The sequence below is a fragment of the Nomascus leucogenys genome, chromosome 12, assembly GCF_006542625.1.
Source record: "Nomascus leucogenys isolate Asia chromosome 12, Asia_NLE_v1, whole genome shotgun sequence".
Lineage (NCBI taxonomy): Eukaryota > Metazoa > Chordata > Mammalia > Primates > Hylobatidae > Nomascus > Nomascus leucogenys.
In genome coordinates this window covers 7274619-7293436 of record NC_044392.1, presented here as the reverse complement: position 1 = coordinate 7293436, position 18818 = coordinate 7274619, and the positions used below count along the sequence as shown (strand labels likewise).

Here is an 18818-nt window from a genome sequence, read left to right as displayed (position 1 = left end):
CTGCCCACATGTGGACACCATTGTCCGAAAAGTACAAAACCTGATCACCTGCTCCCTGACTTTCCAAATTCACATTTTATTTTGTGGCCTCCACTGAACAGCCATCACCGCCACGCCCTGAGGCATTGGGCTCATGACCCCTTACAGTGGGAGAGTAGGGGTAGGGAGGGGCTGCTAATGTGATTCCTCTGTAAAAGGTGAATCAAGCTCATGCCCATCCACCTGACACCAGGGCACTGGGTCTCTGTACCACGACACAGCTTCGGTGCTAGAAAAAATCCAGCTGTAGCTGTGGAGACAAGACACAGCAATGATGTGAACCAGAATATTGATTCTAGAATCTCATGATGCCTCTGATCCTGAGGGTTCTGGAGCCAGGAAGGGTCCTGAGACACACCTAGCACTTCACATTCACTAAGTCATGCGTGATCATCAAATCATTTGATTAATTCCCTTACTCTTACAGGTAGGCCGACTGAGGTCCACAGGCCATGGGACTCTCCACAAACCACAGAGCATCAGCGGCGACAGAGATAAGAACTCAGCTCTCCCAACTCCCAGTCTGGTGCTCTTTACACCAAAAGTCCACCTTCCAGTTCACGGGTAATCCAAAACTTTCGTTTGGTCTGGGGTCGTTTCAACAGCAGATGCGCTCGTCTCTGTGCAGGACCTGCCCCCCAGGGGAATACGGTAGTGCTGAGAAGAGGGTGTGGACGGACTAAGGGCTGAAGATGTCCTGGGGACCGGGTGGCGATGGTGAGTGTGCTTGCTGAGCCCAGGAGACGGACCGCAGCACAGGGCACTCGGGTGGGGTCCAGAGGGGAGGAGCCTCCTGCAGGGACAGCAAAGCTGATGAGGGGACAACATAAAGCCACTTCTGTCTTTACCTCGCATTGCCTTTGCACCACATCCATTTGGGTGCAGTGCAAAGCTTCTCCCATTTTATTCCCAAGTCTGAAACTGCCTAGGGGGAGGAGGGAGAGGAGTGTTCTTTCATTCTCTAAGGGCCTCCTGTGTGCCGTATGCTGGGAACGTCTCCTTTCTCAATTTATTTCCTTCACGCAACAACCTTGTAAGACGGTGATTCTCATCCCTGTATTACAGATGGGGCCCGGAGCTCAGTGTGGGGGCAGCTTGCGCAGCAGCCCCCTCCACCCTCTCGCCCCAGGTCACCCAGCCAAGGCCTGCAGAGCAGAAGCCTGTGCTCTCTGAGGCGTGGTCTCCCACGTGGCCAGCGGGAGGGCTCCTCCGGAAGGGTTTCCAGGGAGGCCATGAGGGCTGTCTAGATTGATAGCGAGTTCCCCACATCCTGTAACCCCCTCCCTGCCAGGCCTGTGCCCGCCGCTCTGGCTGCAGGCAGGGAGCGAGGCTGGGCGCTAATTTACACTTGTTTAACTACAGCTGCCGCCCTCCCGCCATGTGTCTATCCGCCATTTATTGCGCTTTCCAAAGCCCTGCCCGGCACTCAGGGGCATTTCCTGCCTGCGCTAATGGAGGAGAATAGACGCATTATATGTGAATAATGGATTATGATGATACAATTTGGGTCTCTTAGCTCTCACCGAGCCTAGGCTGGCCTTGCATTATTGATAACTTACACACACCTTCCCGAGCGTGTTTATGTAAATATTTAATAGGAAAAGCAAGTTAACCCATTGGTTTCAGCCATTTCCAGAGCACTAGAAGTAAGGGCCATGAGGGGTGACTTGGGGGGCCCCCAGCAGGAGTTAGTTCTCTTTGGAAAAGCCGGGAAGTTGCCAAGATGCTCACTTGGTCACAAGGAGTGTATGGCCTTGAGGTTTGGGGTTTTCCAAGAGCTGAAACAAAAGGGTAGGGCTACCTCACTGTGGGAGATCACCTCCGGTCAAGAAGACGAGTTGCCCAACACAGGCAGAGCAGGGCGAGGATGTTGGGATGAGGGGTGCAGATTACTGGAATGCAGCTGTGGTGGATGTCACCACTGAATAAATCGAACCATTGCTTCCTGTGTTACATGGCCGATTTCCTGTGCTTCCCCATGGCTTCTGCATTTCACACTCCATTGCATGTTGGAAGGCAATGCTTTAGAGACTGCCTGGGTTTCACCCTGGGCTCCACCACTCACCCGTTGGACCCGTTAGTTAATCTCTCTGTGCACTGGCTGTCACATCTGTAAAATGGGGAACTCATTTATTTGTCCCATAGGTACCCATTGTTGGTGCAAGAATTCAGTGAGATAATATCTCTGAAGTCCTTTTACAGTGCTAGGCAATACTACCTATTATCATATAAGCCGCAACTGGAAAGATGCACACGCTTTCACATGGGTCTTCATGCCATGACACACATTGGCCAGCAGTGTTTCTGAGTGGTGTAGAAAATAGTTGTGCATCCCAGACACAATGAAATATGGTTATTTTGCTAATATCCTGTTCCTGGCAATTAAACTACTATGTCTCCTTTGGGAAATCACGAGGGTGGGCATGTGCCCCATCTGCTTATGCAGAGGGTGGAGGACCTGGCAGAATCAGGAGATCTGAGCTGGCCTCCCTCTGCACCCCGCCCCAGGCACCTGCCTCCTCTCCAGCTTATCTCCCCCATCCCCTTCCCAGGTTGCCATTGACAACCTGCCATTCTCCGAGTATGCTTCTGAGCTGCCGAGCCTTCGCACCTGCTGGCTCCTCCACCAGGTGGAATGCCCTTCTCTCTGTCCTCTTCCTAGAAACCCCAGCTGCCTCAGGATATGGTTCAGTCACCACCTCCTTCATCCAGCCTTCTCTACCTCTTTGTCTTAACATTGAAATGGCCAGCGTGTTCTTCTACCTGCCTGCCAGACATGCAGGCCCAAGGTACCAGGAGGCAGATGCTGACAGATGCATCTCAGTATGCCCGGCACCTCCACCACACAAGGGCTGTGCTGGTTGCTGTGGGAATGCTGCAGGGCACAAAACGGATAATGCTGGAGGGAGAAGACAGCAAACACAAGCCTCAAGAAACTCTAGTATGTAAGAAGAGGACATGCACGATGGAAGAGGGAAGCCGCCATGCAGAGTGCCAGGGTGCACTTTTAAATGGGACAGTCAAGGTAAGCCTCACTGCAAAGGTGACCTCTGAGCAGAGGTCTGAGGGAGGTGAGGAACGAGAAGAGTGAACAGCCGGTATGAAGATCCAAGGTGGGCGTGTGCCCCTGGTGTGTTCAAGGGAAGCACCAAGGTGGGCGTGGCTGGCACAGAGTAAGAGAGGGAGGTCTTAGCAAGCGGGGAGGTTCAGGTAGTACAGGGCCTTGTGGCCTTGGCAAAGACTTTGCCTCTTGGAGGATTATAAGCAGGTGTGACTGGGTCTAGTGTTTGTGTTTTAAAGGGATCATCCTGGCAGCTATGTAGAGCATTACTATAGGTGTCAAGTACCGCAGCAGGGACAGCAATTAGTAGGCTACTGCAAGATTCCAGGTAAGATGTGATGGTGCCTTATGCTAGGGTGGGAGTGGGGGAAGTGGTGGGAGATGGTCAAGTGCTGAGGTTCTAACAGAGGTGGAAGGTGGAGCTGTCCGGGTTTCCTGATGGTTTAGGTATTTGAAGTGAAAGAAAAAGCAGAATCAAGGATGACTCCAAGGTGTCACCAGAAGGATGGAGCCATCATTAACCAAGTGGGGAAGACTGTAGGGGCGGTGGGGAACAGGTTTGCAGAGGGGAAGATGAGGAATTCCATTTGGGATGCATTATTAGACATATTAGATCTGATATATCTATTAAACATCCAAGGGAAGAGTTTGAATGGGCAACTGCTTGTAGGAGTCTGGAGTTCTGGGAAGAGGGTCGAGGCTAGCATTAGAAATGTGAAAGCCATCAGTATACAGATGGATGAGCTCACAGGGGAGAGAGTGTAAGGAAGAAAGAGACACCGAGGCCTGAGCCCAGGGCGCTGCAAGGAGTAAGGTGGGGAGGGAGGAGAACCAGCAAAGGATGCAGGAAGAAGTGCCCATGGTGAAGGAGGAATACCCACTTGTTGAAACTTCAGTGCGTTGGTGCTGTAATAAACAATTATAATAAAATAGCCACCAGTAATTGAGTACTTACTCTTTGTTAGACACTTCACATATAGTTTTCCCTTTGATCCTAAGATTTGGGAGTTCTCATTCCCATTTTACAGATAAGGAAACTGAGGCTCAGAAAGGTAAAGCTGCCTGACCAAGGTTTCACGGCTAGTTATGGCAACCCAAGCTTCAAGTCAGCCCAACTAACATTTTTTGACCATCTGCTGGGAGCTGAGTGCTCTTGGTAGACATTATCCTATTTAACACTCTCAATACCCTTGCAAAAGTAGATGTCGTTTCTACCCATTTTACAGATGAGGAAACTGAGGCTTGGAGTCTCATTAAGTGACCTACCCAAAAGTTACCCAAGGAGAAATTGGCTGGCAGAGATTTGAATCCTGGTCTCCTGCCTTCCTTTAGACACTTGGGGTGCTCCCAAGTCTGCATTTGGAGAAGGGAATAGCATTAAGGCATCAGCTGGAGCTTCTCAGCTTGAAATCCTAGGCCTCTTCCAGAGGGCAGATGTTCGGCTGGTACCACGGGGCTCTCCACTGAGTCCTAGGCTGGGAGCAGAGAAGGAGGGGACTCTGTTACCAAATCCCAGGCTGGGCACTCCCAGGGAGTCCCTTCCTCCCCACCTGCCTGGCATCTGGCCTCCGCCGGCTCCTGCCTGGCTGCCAGATGTATCAGCTGTGGCTCCTCTCCATGGAGAGTCTCATTTATTAATTAACGTGGACGCCAAGGGGGCAACTTCTCAGGCCCAGCCTCAGAGCAGATCTTGGCACATTTTTCAGACTTTGTTTAATAATTTATCATCTTTTAATCATAAAAATAATTAGCACAAGAGCAATAATCTGTGCTCTGCCGAGAGCAGACCAACGGAGGAATTTTCAGACAGTGCCAGAACCCAGAGAGCAGAGCTTTGGCAACGAGGAGAGGAAGGTTGGCTCCAGGCCAGGTGTCCTCTCCAGGACTGGCCCCTGGGAGCCAGGTGTCAAAGATGCCATCTGGCTTTTGGGGGAACTGGAGGACCATGCTGCTTTCCTGGGAATTTGAGGCTCCTGCTCCTAACTCTGACTTGGCTCGCTGGAGAGCTCTCTGGGAAGTTCCTTCTCTCTCTGGGTCTTAATTTTCCCACCTGTAAAGTGGGAGTTCAATTAGATAATGCGTAAGGACACTTTTGTTCAAGGCACCATGATCCAATGAGACAGCAGATGTAGAAGCAGTGGCTGTGGCAGTAAAGACAGTGAGCTGGAGTGCCCATGGGAGCCACGAAGCCTTCCACAGTCCCCGCCGCCTCTCACCCCCACCAGCTTCTGCATCCCCAGGTGCTCAAAGAGCCCTGGGACAGACTCAGTTCTGCCAGGTATAAGCCTGGAGCAAGTCCATCTCCTCTCTGAGCCTCAGTTTACCCATCTGAAAAAAAAGAGTGATCGCTCTTGTCCTGCAGCTTTCCCAGAGGATCCAAGGGAGAGGATGACAGGGTTGCCCCTTGGAGACAATTGATCTCATTCTGCCCCACATTTAACTACCACTCCCTGTCCAGACTTTGGGTTCTAGAGGGCAGGGCAGGACTGCCTCATCCTCTGTGCCTGATAGCCCTGGCAGTGACCGAATGAGCTCAGTGTTCTGCCAGTTCCAGCAACCTGTCTTGAGATTGTTCAGACTGTGCAGGCAGACACATCCTCCCGCCAGGGTGGCAGCACGGTCCGGTGACTCTGGATAAAACCACAGCAGTTCAAGAAAGCAACTCCTCCCCTTCTTGTGGGGTCTTGTACAAGCTGCTTTGCCTCCAGCTGCCTCAGTCTCTTCATGTGAAATTGGGGATATCTGTCTTAGATTGGGGATCCCCAGAAGCAGACCCAGAGACAATAATTCAAGATCAAGTCACTTATTTAAGAAGAGATCCTGGAAGCTCCAGTAGGGAGTGGAGAGGTGAGACTGGGAAGGGGAGGAGAGCAATGAAAGGCGGGTGAATGAGCTGGTGACCACACTGGGCCCAGGCCCACTGGGGCCATCTCAAGGGTTGGCAAACTACAGCCCACAGGCCAAATCAGGCCTGCCTCCTGATTTTGTAAATAAAGTTTTATTGGAACACAGCCATGCCCAGTCATGTCTGTATTATCTATGGCTGCTTTTCTGCCACAATGACAGAGTTAAGTGGTTGCAACAGACACCATATGGTCCTCCAAGCCTAAAATATTGACTCTCTGGCCCTTTGCCAACAAACTTCCCCAGTCCCTGCTCTAGGACTTAGTGTAGAACTGACCTCAGAGCTGTCTCCTTTGAAGGAGGGGAAGCTGGACTCTTTATGCTTCCACCCTAGTCCATTGCTGACTGTTCCCAGGGGCCCTAACACCTACCCCCCTACACATACACTTCTAGTGCCAGGGAAGCACACTCTGGCAGCCAGAGGAACCCCAAGGAAGAGTCATGGCAGGTATGGGGCAGTGAGTGCCCAGGGGAAGTTGGAGACCGGGGCATCCAGGGCTGCTGCTGCAAGATCTGACTAAACTGTTAAGAGGACTAGATCAGATCATACTTGGAAGTACCAAGAACAGGGAGTGCCCCCTAATACTCCACACCTTCCATCATCACCACCAGCCCCTAACCAAAGTCATTCCCGGCTGCCTCATTCCCAAATGATCTGCATTCACCTCCTTGCTGGGCCTCTGCCTGCCTGTCTTTCTTAGGTGCTGCTGATTTCTGAGCTCCAAGTGACTCTGGTCCTGGGAAGAGGGTTCCTCTCCAGACCCCAGCTCTGGTCACAACTGCACTCGCACTGTCCTCTCCCTGGCTCCGGCGGGCAGCCCTGCCTTTCCTGCTTCATTCTCAAGTGCCTCTTGCCTCCTGCCTTCTGGGACCCCATAAGCCCACCCACCTGGGCTCTGTCCTCCTAGGCCTGAATTTTGGACCTGCTCGAGGTGGGCAGGGGACACTGCCCTCTGGTCTCCATCCCAGCAGGCGAGTCTTCTCTTCCTGGTCAGTTACGCCACCCCTCGACCCCACCACCACTCTCAGTCAATTCTGCTCTTGCTCTTCTGTGCCACCCAGAGGCTGTCAGCACCACCTGGGCCCGGCCCTCACCTTTTACCCACCCCTCCCGGTGAGTATTGTGGGCAGTCGGCTCTGGGCTGCTTTCAGAGAAGGGCATAGGCAAATGGATTTGACCAGAAGGCAGTTAGCGTGATCAGGGCTCAATCTGGGGTCATGGTCAGGGCTCAGTCTGCTCAGTCTAAGACCAAGGTCGGGGCCCAGTTGAGCAGAGGCCAGAGTCACAGCTCAGTCTGGGTTCCAGTTCAGGATTCAGATTGAGGCTGGAATCTCAAGGCAGAGCCTGAGGTCAAGGTCAGGGCTATACTTGGGCCGAGGACCAGGGATCAGTCTAACTAAGAAGCTAGGCACACCCAACTGGTTTATCTAACCTCTTAGCCCAGGCCCTAGCTCCTGCTCCTTGGCTCGCCCCCCTGGCCCTCCCTGGGAACCTCCAGCCTGTCCCTCCCCACCGGGGCGCCTGCATTTCCATTCATGTGTGCGCCCTCCTGGCCAGGCGGTGAGGATTCCCAGGTCCATCTGTCTGCTGAGCTGTCGTGGGAACCAAGCTCAGCGAATGGGCCCGAGCCTGTCTCCCTCCGGAGCCTGCCTCCAGACTGTTGGCATTCACGGCTCTGCCTCGCAGCCTCCGAGCTGGGCTCGCGCTGCTGAGTCCAAACGCCGTCCACTGCTCAGTTCCAGCCAGCCACCAAGCACTCCCCAGATGGGCAGGGACCGCGCCATGCCTGCCTGCCTCCTGCCTCAGGCACTGCTCACTCCCTGCCAGAGGCCCAAGGGAGGTGCCCAGTCCCTAGACTCACAGCCCTGGGGGCCACGCAGGGCCAGGGGAGGGCAGGAACCCACCTCCACCAGCTCCAGGACCCTGAGCACCATTCAACCAGTGATTCCCTCCAGCCTGGCCACTGGCCCTGGTGAGACCTGGCCTCCCTCCCTCCAGGTGCCTCTCGGCCTGTGTCCCCTAACCACAGAACTGCCCTGAGGTCTTGGGGAAGCCAAGGTGAGCCATGCAATGTGACCCCCAGGGCCTCCAAGCTCCAGGCAGCATGGAGTCCAGAATCAGGCAGCCCTGGGCTTGCATGCCGCTGGTGCCACTTCAAGCTGTGGGACCCTTGACAAGTTACTTTGTGCCTCAGTTTCCTCATTTATAAATGGGAGCTTCTAGGTTGTAGTGAGGGCTGTTAAAAGGTGTAAACCCCCTGCAGGGGCAGGAGCTTGAGGTCTCCATCTGTTATCTTTGTCTGCCTGGCACCCCTGCCCCCTTCTTCTGGTTGTGACACCCCCTCCCTGTGCCAAGCTGGCCCTTCTCCACAACCTGGGGGTCTGGTGGGGCAGCCTGTTCTGGGAGCTGACCCCCATGGCCACGGGACAGGCACAAGCTGGCTCACAGATGGAAGCAGAGCAGAGACGGAGAGAGGCTGCATGAATGGCTGGTCTATTGACATCACCTGGACCCCCAGAACCCTAGGGCCAGGCCCCCCCAAACCTCCCAAGCATGGAGCCAATACCTCCCTTTTAGCTGAAGCTGTTGGACATGGGCTCTTATCTCTGGTGACCTGGTGACAGGGTTCAGAAACAGCAGGAAGCACATATTATGGTTAAGAGCCTTGACCCTGAAGCCACAATATTGGGGTTCAAGTCCCAGCTCTGCCACTTCTTAGCAGTATCACCTTAGATGAGTTACCCAAGCTCATGGGGTCACAGTTTCCTCATCTGTAAAATGGGGGTGACGCTAGTACCCACCTCCCAGGGTGCTTATGAGGATTCACTTAATTAATATATGGAAGACATTTAGAATAATACTTGGCTCGTAGTAAATGGTATATAAGTATCTGCTAGTATTTTTATTTTTTTTTTAATCATCCCCTGCTCAGTTGTCCAGCCTAGAGGACAGGATGGATACTCGACAAATATTTATGGGGTCCCTACTGTGTGCTCCACACTGTGATGCACTGGCCATAAGGCTGCTGTGGGCTCCATCCTCCAGGGTCACTGCCAGTGAGGCTGGGTGGCCGAGGAACTGCTGCTCCAGGGCCGCCAAGATGAAGCTGCACCCATGGTACCCACTTGGCACCCACTGCACAGTGAGCTGCTTTCTAGGAAGCCTGCGGGGTGGCCAGCCAGGGTTTGGGCCAGGGCTCCCAGTACTCACTGGGTCGCTGGAATCTTTATCTGATGCTGGGGAATTCTTTCTAAGTAACTGGGGCCTCCAAGACCCTGCTGACCAGGATCCCTGAGAAACCCCCTCATCCTCCCCAAACCTGACATCCCCAGCTCTCACTCAGGACCCTGGAGAACAGGGGATTGTGGACACATTAAGAAAATCATGCAGAGATCTGGGAGAGAGAGTACGGGCTACAGCGACGAGTGGCCAGAAGAGTCTCACGGGGACCCCAAAGGACAGAAAGTGACTTTGTTGTGCAAATAGGGACATTGAGAGAGGAGGAAAGAGGCAAACTAGAGCAGACTAACCTAGGTACCCCTAACCTAGGCCATATCAAGAGGGGGTTGTGTCTCTGATGGAGATTCGGCTGAATGGACAGAAAACCTGGGTCAGACAGCCAGCGGCTTCCTGGAGAGCCAGATATCCCAACCTGAGCCATCTGGGAGACAGAGGGGCTCAGACCAGTGGACAGAGAAAGGCAGGCTGAGCATGTCCAGGAAGTGTCAGGGTCTGCACGCTACTGCCAACCTAGTATGGGCACCAGTTCCAAGTTTTGGTTAATTAAACTTTGCAATATAATTTTTGCAAAATTATATGATAATTTGTGATAATGGTTATTAATAGTGACATTTGTATCACAGCGAGAGGCTATATAGCATGATGGTTTAAGAGTGGAGCTTCAAAATGCCTGGGTTTGACCAGTTTCACTACTTAATGGTTGTTTCACCTTGAAAGAAAACCACTTCCCCTCTCTATGCAACAGTTTCCTCATCTGTCAAACGGAAATAATGAAATAACATAACAGTATTCACCTCATAGAATTGTTAAGAGAATTACATCAGTCAGTCATTACATGGGAAGTCTTAGAAGAGAAACTGACACATAGTAAGTGCTCAATAAATGTATATTACTTGTTATTGAGCACTCGCTATATATCAGGTACTGTGCTAAACACTTCATTTGCATCATTTAATTTAATCCTCGCAACCATCTATGAGATAGGTGCTCTTTCGGCCCCCATTTCACTGATGAGAAAACCGAGGCACAGAGTTTGCTTGGGCTCCCACAGCTCTTAAATGGCTAGCTAAAATTCAGGTTCAAGATTGTATGAATCCAGAGTTTAAACTCGCAATCAGGAGTCAAATACAAAAATGGGGATGATAGAAATGGGACCCAGCAGAAAACAAAAAATCAAGCTAATTGTGTACAGTAGAGACGTGGGGGCTGTGGTAAACTGAAACCCTCATGCCCTATCTAAATGGAGCAGCCTGCTCAGTGCCATCTGACCAATGCCCTGAAGGGCTCCAAGGGCTGGCATTGTGGCTGGGCCCCAAGCTGAGTGAACCAAGTCCCCTGACCATAGAGCCTGGAGGCAACCATCTTCAAGAGACCACTGAAGCCAACCTCCCATGCCCATGACCCCGCGTCAATGCTCAGAGTGTGAGTCTGTGGGCCAGCAGTCTTCCTCCACACCCACCAGCCTCATAATGCTGTTGTGTTATGTCCTTGTCCCACTTCTCCACTCCCTCCCTCAACCCCTAAACTCTACCTGGAGCTGGAAATCCAGAGAGTCTTCCCTAAGGGTTCCCTCCATCTCCTGCCTTAACTGGAACCAGGGTCCTTCTTGAAGACACCTCCTCCCCTGCAGCCCCCCAGAGATGTTGCTGTCTGCTCATTTACTCTGTAAGAATCAGAGGTAGGGTTGGTATCCATCTTACTATCCATTGCTCCTCTTTGGCCTAGAAAACAGTGCACCTTTGAGGGCCATGCCATTCAGCTCTACCATCCTTTCTCCTTGCCCCACTGTGGTAGACGTTGCTGATATCATGATCAGCCCCCAGAAGCCTTTGATACCTGGCTGAGGTCTTCTTTTTCACTTTAAGATTTTATTTCATGCTTTTTGCTTTTTCACCCTGTGCCTTTATCTTGGGTGAATTCGACGTCCACAGGAACTATCCATGCAGCATGTAGGCTTCTCAGGTCCTCAGTCTCATCTCCGATAACCCTCTCTCCCACTTCCCCCAGCCACTCATTCCCTGTCTCATCACAAGCCTTGCCATGACCCCAAACTGCAGCCCCCAGCATCGCTAACTCAAGCATCCTGCTCTCTGACCAACCTACTCTACTTCTTTAAAGCTTGCATCATGGTCCTTCTTTAGCTTCCTCAAGACTTTCATCAACCTCTTCATCTTTCTCTCAACCTATCAGCTGTCTTCCTCTGCTTCTCCTTTTATCCTGGCATAGACTCTGTGGTCCATCATTTTACTAACACTCCTACCAGGACTCCAAATTCTCCCCCACCACTTTCTCTTCTCTACCTGTTTATCAAAACCCCAATCTTGAATGAACCCAACCCTTTGCTGTCTCGTGCTGCACACAAACCTACAAAATTCATGATCACTGGTTTCCTGTGATTCTCCAACCATTTTTCACCAGCTTCCTCTTTTGCCTTCCATGACTTTCAAACATTCCCAGACTCTTCAAACCTCATATGCTTTACTCCTCCCCTCTCACGCTCATCAGGTGACCTCACCCCTTCCCAGAGAAAATGGAATCGATCAGAAAGGAACTCTCCTACAAATCTACCTACATCACTACCCATTCTCTCTCCCACCCCTGCATGAGAGGAAGGGTCCTTCCTCCTAGCTCCTCCTGTGTTTTGAACCCCATTGTCTCCCACCCCACATTATTCATTATTTCTTGTCTCTCCTCTGTATCCATACACTTCATCTTAAAAGGATCTTTCTTGTTGATATTTAAACATTTATGTCTCTCCCATCTTAGGATAAACCCTCCTTGGCTACAGGTCTCCAGTTACAGGTCTCACTCCTCTCCTCTCCCCCTCTTCTCTCCTCTCCTTTACTGCCAAACTGCCTGAAAGAGTTGGCACCATGTAATCCCTTGGTATAAGTTATTGGCTAGGAATATGGGCCCTGGAGCCAGACTGCCTGCTTTTGAATTCCAGTTCCATTTCTCACCAGCTGTGTGACATCAGGCAAATCACCTAACCTCTCTCATCCTCTGTTTCCTCTCGTCTATAAAATGGAAACACATGTACCTACCTCAAAGAATCATTGTGAGGGTTAAAGGAGTTAATACACATAAAGAACTTAGAACAGGGCCTGCCCATGGTAGGTGTTCACTTCCTATCTGCCGTTGTTTGCTACTATTATTATGGCTCTGATTGCTTCGTCTCCTCCCTGCTCCTTCTTCCACCCAATAATCTGACTTTTGGCCTTTATTCTACCAAACAGCTCTGGCTAAAGGTACTAGTGTTCTTCTTATCTCTTAACCCAAAAGACACTTCTAATCCTCTTCTAATTCGACATCTCAGTGAGTTGATCATTCCTTCCTACTTTAAACATTCTCTCCCTTTTACCTCTCTGAGGGTTCCTTTACCAGTTTCCTTTGAAGTTTTATCCTCCTGTCCCAGACATGGATTTGGGTAGCATCGCCATGGGTAACTCACTACCCTCCTTAAGACAAGGTCTCCCCAATTGATATTGCCAACCCAAGAATCTCCTCTGACCTCAAGTCAAAATCCTACTCAACACTTAGAGTTCTCAACCACTCTTGAAATCAAATACAACAAAAATGAACTCATGACTTCCCTCCCACTCCATTTTCCCAAAACAAACCTGGTCCTCTTTCAGATGTCACCACCATCTCTTCGGTTTTGCAAGTCAGAAACCTGGAAGCCATCATTTTTCTCTCCTGCTTCTTCATCCCCTCCAATTATTCCCCAAGTGATTATTACCCCCTAAAGAGCCCTCACCATTTCTACTGCCTACTCTCTAATTCAAGCCATTCTCATCTCTTCTCACTACTTGCTGACTAACTGGTCTCAATGCCAGATCCCTCTACCAATACTAATTTCCACACAGCACCCAAACTGATCTTTTCAAAAGACAGACCGAGTTTATCTTCACCTCACAGCCCTGTTCTCTTCCAGGTTGACTTCTTGAGCTCCAGGTGTTGGAAAAATGGCTTCCACCGCTCTAAGCCTCACATCCTTTGCTTTTGAGTCCAACTGTCTCTTATCCAGAATTCCCTTCAAAGTCCCATAGCATCTCCATGGCTGTGATCAAACTATGTGCCTATCCTCAAACCAATTATTGTGGCCCAGGGGATGCAATGTCATGAGTGGCTTAGCATGGGTTATGTGCTCACTGCTGAAGTTGAGGAATAAACTCCCAACTACATCACATGTACTAAAAAAATTGGGGAGGGCTGTTTCTGCAAGGAAAGCCAATGGCTGCCAAAAACAGATGGTGTCCACTACAGTTGCCAGTACAAACATGAGTCGTGGTATATCAGTATTTCTCTGACTGTGTTCAGCTGAATACTAAACTCTCAAAATCCTCTTGAGTGGGGACCAAAGGAGAAAACATATTTTTGGGTAAATACATTTAAGAAAACTTGAATTTTATTCCCCTGCCTTTACAGATGCACAGTGCATGTTAGCATATTAGGAGCACTGAAATCTCCTGCAGCTAAGAAACTGGTCTGGCTTTCTTTAACCCACCATTTCCTAAATATATTTCACTGTATATCCCTTCTATAGTTACTATGTGTCCCCCAAAGTTCGTGTGTTGGAAGCTTAAACTCTAATGCAACAGTATTAGGAGGTGGGGCCTAATAAGAGCTGATTAGATCATTGTCATGAGAGTGGCTTTGTTATAAAATAGGGTCTGCCGCCTCTTGCTCTCTTGCTTTCATACTCTCTTGCCCTTCCACCTTCTGCCATGGGATGACACAGCACAAAGGCCCTTGCCAGATCCTGGTGCCATGCTCTTGGACTTCCCAGCCTCCAGAACTGTGAGCCAAATAAACTTTTGTTGTTCATAAATAACCGGTCTCAGTCTGCTATTCTGATCCTGGTGCCATGCTCTTGGATTTCCCAGCCTCCAGAACTGTGAGCCAAATAAATTTGTGTTGTTCATAAATAACCAGTCTCAGTCTGCTATTCTGCAACACAAAGCAACCCCTTTCCCTTACATTCCCCTATAGGGATGTTTTTCAAACATACTTTGAAAAACCTCCATGGATGAGAAGACTTCAAAAAGTTTGTGGAAACATGAAATTAAAGATAAAAATAAAAAATATAAACTTTATTTCTCAACATAACCTTCATCAAGGTCAAGTTGCTTTTGTAAGCAATGATACCAGCCATTTAGTCCATCTCTAAAGAACTACAGTTCCTGGGAATTTGACCATGTCAATACAGCCTTTTTTACATTATTAACTGAAGAAAAATGGGTACCCTTTACATATTATTTTTTTAAGATTGGGAAACTAAAAGCAGTCAGAAGAAGCCAAATCAGGACTGTAAGGTGGAAGCCTAATGATTTCCCATTGAAACTGTTGCAAAATTGATCTTGTTTGACAAAAGGAATAAGCAGGAATGTTCTTATAGTGGGGAAGGACTCTCTGGTGAAGTTTTCCCAGGCATTTTTCTGCTAAAGCTTTGGCTATCTTTCTCAAAACACTCTCATAATAAGCAGATATTATCATTATTTGGCCCTTCAGAAAATCAACAAGCAAAATACTTTGAGCATCACAAAAAAAATGTTGCCATGACCTTGCTCTTGACTGGTCCAGTTTTGCTTTGACTGGACCACTTCCACCTCTTGGTAGCCCTTGCTTTGATTGTGCTTTGTCTTCAGGATTGTACTGGTAAAGCCATGTTTCATCTCCTGTTACAACTCTTCAAAGAACTCCTTCAGGATCTTCATCCCATTTGTTTAAAATTCCCATTGAAAACTCTGCTCTTGTCTGCAGCTGATCTGGATACAATGGTTTTGGCACTCACCAAGTGGAATATTTGCTCAACTTAAATTTTTTAGTCAGAATTGTGTAAGCTGAACTAATTAAGATGTCTATGATGTTGGCTATTGTTTCTGCTGTTAATCACTGGTCCTCTTCAATTAGGGCATGAACAAGATTAATGTTTTCCTCACAAATTGATGTGGATGGTCTGCAGCTGAGTGCTTCATCTTCAACATCATCTCATCCCTTCTTAAAACCAGTTACCCATTTGTAAACTGTTGATTTCTTTGGGGCATTGTCTCCATAAACTTTTTGTAAAGCATTAATGACTTCACCATTCTTCCACCCAAGCTTCACCATAAATTTGATGTTTGTTCTTGCTTCAATTTTAGCAAAATTCATGTTGCTTTGATAGGGGCTCTTTTCAAGCTGATGTCTTATCCTTCTTAGTGCCTCAAAATAGATCCTGTTCAGACATGTTATAACAAGTTAGTGCGGGTTTATTTTGGTGCAAAAAGATTTTGAAATCCATCTATAGTTTTTTCATTTTTTTCTTTTTTCATTTTTTTTAAGATAGGGTCTCACTCTGTCACCCAGACTGGAGTGCAGTGGCACAATCATGGCTCGCTGCAGCCTAAACCTTCCAGACTCAGGTAATCCTCCCACCTCAGCCTCCTGAGTAGCTGAAACTATAGGCTCCCACCACCAAACTGAGCTAATTTTTCTATTTTTTGTAGAGACGGGGTTTTACGATATTGCCTAGGCTGGTCTTGAACTCCTGGGCTCAAGTGATCCGTCCACCTTAGCCTCCCAAAGTGCTAGGATTAAAGGTGTGAGCTGCTGCACCTGGCCTAGTTTTTTCTTAATACACATTTTCATGAAGTTTTTGAAGACCTCTCATATTGAGTTACTTTGTGTGCTTTTAGAGTCCTCTCTTCCTTCACTTTCAGCTGCTGCTCTGGGTGTTTTTACTTCTGGAAGCCACTCTCCACCTCTTTTTTCTACTTCTAAATCCTCTGTAGGCTATACAAACAATAATGAAGACTGTCAAAACTATTCATAACATAAGAGAAAGGGACTCTGAGCAAGGTTCTGGTGCATCCTCCTGTGAGTAAAGTGTGGAGATGCTACAGCATTTTGTCTCTGCGGTTCTAATTATTTTAGGTCTCAATCCTTGGCTGGAGAGAAGGAGTTGTCAGAGAGCTGAGTTTTGAGGCATGCTATTCTATACTGACCCCTCTTTGTAAGAAAGTCTTCAGAATCCGGGCAACAGGAGAGTGTTAGAGGACAGGAGAAGGCAGGGGTGGTCTGTATACCTCCAGGCAGTTCCTATCATGGAACACCACTCAGTGTCAACCAGAACAACAGCAGGATAGCCCAGGCAGGCGGAACTCTAAACTCTGAAAATGCATTCCAACCAGAGGGCCTTTAGTCACACTCAGGAGAGATTTTATATGGAAAAGGGGACACAGCAGCCAACATGAGGAACAATTATAAAGCAGAGACCAATAGTGATTCTGGGATTGTGGTGAGCTTGCAAGTGTGCACTCAAATATACACATAGATGAAAGGTTGCCTTTCCGGAACATAGGGACACACAGAGACAGGACTATATGCACAAGAGAAAGGGAGAAAGACACTTTGACCGGATCTGACCCAAGGAAAGATACTTAGATAAATCCAAGGTATAGAGCTGTAGTGATGACGTTCCCTGAAGCCTAAATCAGGAGCCGTGGCCATCACTGTGGTCTGATATGTGGGTTTCTTCCCAGTTTGTCTCGTGAACCTCTGACACATAATCTGCCCCACGGGCTGGCCTGTGGTCTGACTTGTGGTCTGCCAGCATGTTCTGTCACAGCTCCGCAGGGAGACTGAATGTCCAAAACTGGGCCAGGATACAGGGCACGTTATTCAGGCTGGAATGCTCAGCCCTCCTGCAGTCTGTCTAGGCCCACTTTCAGGGGAGAGGCATTGGAGGTCCCTGTGAGTTATGACTTTTATTATGCAGAAAACAGGCACATTAACTTCAGATCTTTGAAAAATGTGATCCTGTAATCAGAGTCTGTGTCTGTCCTGATGCACAATGGCACCAGGCCAGAGAAGTGCAGGGATGAAATAAACATTTAGAAAGACAACTGCATTTGCAGATCTAAGAATTGAGTTATATTCATTTCTGACAGCTTCCTGAATCACAGCCCACGTCTCCGCCTGGCAAAACTGGGACCTGGCCCTTTAACTAGACTCCATTTCACATAATTAAAGACTCACAAAATTAAATGGCCTGAATGGAAAGTGGCTTTCAGTGGACTAAATGCCGGGAGCAATCTCCTCGCCAGAGTGGAGAAGTGACACTAGCTTGCAGATCAATATCATCTCTGTTATTAATATCAAAAGCACATTACTTTGTTTTTGCCTGGCTCTCCTCCAAGCCTCCGGCCCTGCCGCAGAGCAGCCATTTGCTGGGGCCATAATTTACTTTGGTGAGTTTTTAAGGTATTGTTTTGTCAGGACCAATCACCGTGACGTTATAAATGGCTGGGAGGACTTGCACTCTCCCTCAGTGACATATGCAGCGAAATTAATTTTTAAAAGTTTCACGTCAATTACTCCTGTCCTTGAGTTATGCAAGGGGACAAAGGAGCAGAGACGTAAGGACGTGAGTGATCTCAAACAGATGAGGTAACGACACACCGAAGCTGAGGCTGAAGACCAGAGCAGACATTACACTATCTTTAATTGATGCATTGAACTAAACAATGCTAAAGCCAAATAAATATTGGCCACTTAGCAAAAGAACCATTGATTTTTATGATGGACAACAACGCCATCCTTCACTTTGCTGGTGGAGGGTTTCAAGTCAGGGTCTTATCGGATCCAAAACAGCCAGTTCACTGGATTACACAGCAAGATGCCACCGCTCTTTGGTGGGACTGTGCAAAGTTGAGAGTAATTGTTTTCACTGTTTCTTGCTCAGCCTAGCCCATCTTCCCTCTCTCATTTACCTTTTTTTTTTCTTTTTTTTTGAGACAGGGTCTCACTCTGTCGCCCAGGCTGGAGCCCAGTGGCTCAATCTCAGCTCACTGCAACCTCCACTTACCGGGTTCAGGCGATTCTCCTGACTCAGTGGCCTGAGCAGCTGGGATTACAGGTGTGAGCCACTGCGCCCGGCTAATTTTTGTTTTTGTTTTTGTTTTTTTTTTTTTTTTAGTAAAGATGGGGTTTCACCATATTGGTCAGGCTGGTCTCAAACTCCCAACCTCAGGTGATCCGCCTGCCTTGGCCTCCCAAAGTGCTGGGATTACAGGCGTGAGCCACCGCGCCTGGCCTCATTCGCCTTTAAGGAGACCTCAGGCTGGGCCTTGCCTCCCTCTGCTTCAGTATTGGCAGCGAGGGCAGAGGCACCGAACATCCTTTTTCCCAAGATCTCTGGATATGTCTCATCTTCCTCCTATGCCACCTCCCCCAGCAGACTGTCCCTGAAACCAAAGAAGTGGCTTGCCTTCAGCCCTAAGTACAAAGGGTGCCTCTTCCTGCTCTGCCTGAAAATCAAGGCAGAGAGGAAGACACAGGAAGGGAGACACAAAAAGATCTGTGTTGGAAAGAGAAAGAGATCTACAACTTCCAAGCACGCAGGATATGCCCAGCGCCATATCAGACACCGTACAGCATTATCTTCATTAATTCCCCCAGAAACTTGAAACATGGGCATTAGGGAGGCAGACTTGAAGATGGATATTGACTTCCAGGAGTGAGCATCTAAAGCCTGCAGACCAGGAATCAGACTCTGTCAACCTCACAGACCCCAGGTGCCTATGTGTCTCT

General features: G+C 48.9%; 1 long non-coding RNA gene across 1 annotated transcript; it reads left to right on the top strand.

Annotated features, from left to right (window-relative positions):
* Window positions 1-415: 415 nt before the first annotated feature.
* LOC105740588 lies at window positions 416-6111 on the top strand. Its single transcript, XR_001116640.2, has 4 exons — window positions 416-466; window positions 2711-3064; window positions 3340-3428; window positions 4327-6111. It is a non-coding gene; the product is annotated as an uncharacterized LOC105740588 (long non-coding RNA).
* Window positions 6112-18818: the final 12707 nt, after the last annotated feature.